Consider the following 4,729-nt stretch of genomic DNA (forward strand, 5'->3'; position numbering starts at 1 on the left):
AAGTGGGGAGTTAGGGAGATAGAAGAGGCAGAGATGCAGGAAAGAAAGGACACAGTGTTAGTGAAAGTGCCAGGGGTGGAGGATGAATCAGACTTGGAAACAAAGAGAGATAAGGAGATGAGAACACACAGACAGGAAGAAAAGACAAAGGGGACAGACAAAGAAGGACCATAGTGACAAGTATTGACAAAGAGGAAGGACAAAATAAAAGCCATCCAAGGAGGGATCAGGATGAAGACAGAGCATGGAGAATATGGAAAGTAGATAACAGAAGCAGGGAAAGAAATGCAGGTCAGAGGGAAAAAGAGGTTTGGGGCTTTTCCCTTGGAACCTCCCCCTCAGTCCGTGGGAACTCCCAGGGGTTGGAGTGAGGCAGTTCTAGCAGAACCCTTGGGCCTCTGACCAACCTGCACCCCACTCCCTGAGGAGGCAGAGTCCCTCAAGGGGGGGGAGCTCTGAGGGTTGACCACGAAGGCCCCCAAAGAGCCTCTTACCTGGTTCAGAGGAGTAGGTCTGTCTGTCCTCGGGAGCCATCTCCTTTATATCCCGCTGCCCCCACCCCTTGCCTAAATTTGGAGTCCTTCCGGAGGGACCCTCCCTCCCACCTCTCTCGCCTTCCAGCTCCTCCTCTCTTGATCCCTTGGCTCTGGAGGTGACAGGAGGACAGCAGGGCCTCTAGATTTGCCCATGAAAGGTCTGTCGCCCTAGCCCCTCTGGCTCCAGGGCCTTTTTTTAGTCCTTGGGCACATTCCTTCCCTCCAAAGAACTGATGGGCAGATAGCAGGAAGACAGGACTTTCTCACACAACCGCCCCTGCCCGCCAGGCCCTTACCTTGGTTATTTTTAACCTGAAGAGTGAGTTGAGCACACTGGGCAAGAGTCACCTTCTCCTGCAGGCCAGATGCTTGTCCCCTGCCCCCCAGACATGGGCTCCCCTCCCTCCTACCCATTTCCACCCTGGCCTGTCCTCACACAGCCCCGGGCTAGGAGCATCTCCCCACCCTCTCTGACCTACAGTCCCACAGTGCCAGGGGCTGGGAGCTGGAGCCATGATGCCCAAGAAAAGGAATCTGCTGCCCAGCTCCACGACTCAGTTTCCTTTTATCAGGAAACAAACGTCTGTGCTGCTCTTTCTCTGCACAAATGCAGTACCTGGTTTCCTTCTGTTCCTCAAGTCTCCAGGCAGGTGTCCTCCTGGAGACTTGAGGCTGTACTGCTTTGGGGACACATCTGAAGCTGCCCAGCCCCTCCCCTGATGCTTCTGATATGGTGGCCACCAGCTATCCTCTCAAAGAAGAGGGAATTTTCCCACGCCACCATAGCAGATTTGCACTCAGATCTACAGTCCAGTACCCTCACACATTCACTTGACCACCACACACCCATGTGCATTCTTAGCCACACACGTGCAGATTTTTCACATTTTACATCCTTATGATCGCAGATTTTCCTACTTGCTGTTGTGCACACCAACACACACATTTGCACACCCACATTCACACGCAGAAGTTTTACCCTCCACTGCCACCCTCTGGTCCTGGTGTGGGGCAGGGAGGGGGTGGGGAGAGACAGGAGGCATTAATCCCAGCGCCTGAGGGAGGAGGGGTGGGGGTGGGGGGCTGCTCCCTTCCGCCTTTCTGGGCTGCCAGAGGGTGCAGGTGCTGCTGAGGCTGGCTGGGGCGCCTGGCAGGCCCAGGGATTTACACCAGCTGGGCCCCAGGCTCTACATTCCAGGGGGTGGGGGTGGCGGTGGGGGGGGGCGGGGAGAGGGGCTCTGTCGTCTGTCCTCCTCTCCCCAGGGAGAATTCTGGTGTCCCCCCCCAACTGTCCTGGGGCTCATACTCACAATGCCCTTCTTTGTGGGCATCCCAAATCCCAGGCCCTCAAGGGCCCCCACCCTGTCCTCCAGTGATGCCCCCTCTCAGAGGCAGTAGGTGTCAGGTCTTCAGCAGGCCGTGCCTGTTATGATTAAGTGGACATTGTGTTCAGGAAACAAAGCCAGACTCCCCTGCTCTGGCTTTCCCCCACACCCTCACACGCAGGAACACTCTCCCAGCTCCCCCCTCCCACCCCATCTACTGTCACCTCTCAATATAGCTCTAGAGTGTGGAGGTGGGTAGGACAGACAAGGGTCAGTTTCTCCGGGTAGGAGAGGTGTCCATTGAATATTTGGTTTCTCCTGCGAGATCCACAACTCCCTAGGACCCTCCACTGCCCCCATTATTAGACTCAGGGATACACACCCATCTCCATAGGACTTATACCCTATACCTAGTGTCCTTGGGAGTGACCTAAGTCAACTCCACATCCACATCTCCTGCAGGTACATACACCAAAATGTTACCCCCAAGGGACGCAGGCCACCTGTTCCCAGCTCTAGGTCACTTGAGGCCCCAGTGTGCAAGCTGGGGGGTTAGCCCAATGCGTCACTGCCTGGTTCCCACTGCCCTGGGGATGTGATAAGGGACTAAGAACACCAGGTCAGGCTGGGTCAGGTCCAGCTGACAAAGACTAGGCTTTGTCCTCAGGGAACCCTGTGTCCTGAGCAGGCCAGACTCAGTAGAGGTGACGGGTGAAGGGTAGGCTGACAGCGCCCACTGTCTCCAATGGAAGGAGGAAGAGGGAAGAGGTTAAGTTGATTCCAGGGCTCTGCCCCCCTGTCTGGTCCATTTGCCCTCCTCTTCCTTCCTGATAGGTCCCCACCTAGCCCCAGGCTCTCACATCCATCCCTGTACTCCATCCTCCCTCATCTGCCTCCTACAGAGCTCTTCATTGTGCTGGAAGTCCTGGAGCACAAGGGCATGCGATGGAGGCTCCTGCCACAGGTGAGGGACACCCGGTCACCTCCCTGTGCCTGGCTCCTTGGATCTCCGTCTGTCTCTGTCTGACCTCCCTTTCCCTCTGCCTGGTTCCCTGTGTCAAAGTTGGACCTGGCCTCAGGTTCTGCCTGGCGCCAGGTTTCTGCCCAACTTGGAGTCTGCCAGGCCTGCATTTCCAAGAGTCTCTGCTTTCTCTCAGCTCGACCTCCGCTCACCCTCTGCCTGTCTCTTCTCTGCTTCCACGTCTCACTCCGAGGTCTTTGTCCACCCCTCTCTAATGTCACTATTCCTGGCCTTGCTGATTTACCTCACATCTGAAGGTGACCCGGATTTCTTCCCTTGCTCAGTGTCACCTCCCTCAGCTCTTGCAGCATCTGTCTTCAAGGCCCACCCTGCCCTTCTGCTCTCCCACCCATCAGCCCCCTCCTCCTCTCTCTCCTCCTACTGCTGGCTGCCAGGCTCTGCTGCTGTCCACCATGTGGTCTCCACTGTGTCTCCAGCCTCTCTTCTCTGCTCTGGGAGCTTATGTCCTCAGGGTGTCCCTGCATCTCCCTTTTCTCTACCAATCTCCTCATTGTTCCCAGGTGGTCCTAGGGCAGGTGAATGGAGGGGGCCTCAAGGAGAAGGGTGGGAACCTGTGAAGGCCTCCTCACTACTTGTATTTTTTCTTTGTTGGTTCCCCTGGTCCTCTGCCCCCTCGATTTCTTGAGTCTCCCCACTCTCTCTGATGTCTGTCACCCTCCTCAGTTCTTTCCTTTTTCCTTCCCTATCCCCTTTCTCCCTGCTTCCCTGTCCTCCTATTCTCTGATTCTTCCTGGGGTAGGCCTTCTTTCTGGCTGCTCAGAGTAGGGGTGACCAGGAGCCTGGCTGGGATGGCTGTGTGGTAAGGTGCAGGAGATTCAGTCCAGGGCTAGCCAGGCCTTCTGGGGTTCCCAGTGGGTGGCTGACTGCCCCATTCCTTGCAAGATGCTGTGACCCATAGGCCCAGGCCTTCTCTAAGCAGCCCAGGTGTGGCAGTGACTCCAGGGGGCCAGGCTTGTTTAGTTGGGGAGAGGCTTGCTCCTTTCTCCACTCCCGAGCCCTCTGGCCGCCCACCCTCCCCTCCCCAGAGTCCTGCTCACTTGGGACTCTCCTCTCCACAGTCCCTTATCTGTCTGCCTCCCCTCCACATGGCTGGCCATAAATGGGCCAAAGATCCTCCATCTTCCGGCAAGCAAGGTGAAGAGGATCTTGGGAAAGGAAGATACAGCAAGAAGAAGTGAAGGAGAAGAAAGAAGTGCTGTGGAGAGAGAGGGATAGGAGGAAGATAAGAGGAGGAGAGGAGGAGAGGAGGGTGGGCCCAGGGTACAGTTCTGACTGTGATGAGGAAGGCGCCCTGGCCTTAGGTTGCTTAGAGACAGAGGTGGCTGCATCTGTAAGGTTGATGGGCTACAGCCATGAGTCCGTGTGCCCTCTCAGAGACCTGCTGTAGACTGGGACTTAGAAGTCACTACCCCACACATCAGAGGGTACCCCTACACACTAAACCTCCTCCTGGAGGCTCAGGCCTGGTGCTGTTAGGGGTGGTGGGGGGTAGTGTCAATCAGCTGGGATATAAGTCCATAGCTGATGGGCTCTGCCTGCTCTAGGCAAGACTTAAAGGTTTTCCTAAATTTCCCTTAACCCTGAGGGTCTCTGGGCCAGGGAGAGGACTGGGAGGAGAGGTGTCACCTGCTGAGAAGGAGGCGAAGGGGAGCGTCTGGGTCAGTCCTGCACCAAGGATGCTCAGAGACTCACAGTTTTCCAGGAAGGCCTCCTTGGGCTGTGTATAAAGCCGCCCCTCCTCTCCTGGATTCCCACCCCCCATCCCCCTGACCCCGTTCATGTCCCCATGGCTGGCAGGCTTTGAAGAAGAGTCTGAAGGCAAGATA

Source organism: Felis catus, chromosome B3, assembly GCF_018350175.1.
Source record: "Felis catus isolate Fca126 chromosome B3, F.catus_Fca126_mat1.0, whole genome shotgun sequence".
In the NCBI taxonomy this organism is placed as follows: Eukaryota; Metazoa; Chordata; class Mammalia; order Carnivora; family Felidae; genus Felis; species Felis catus.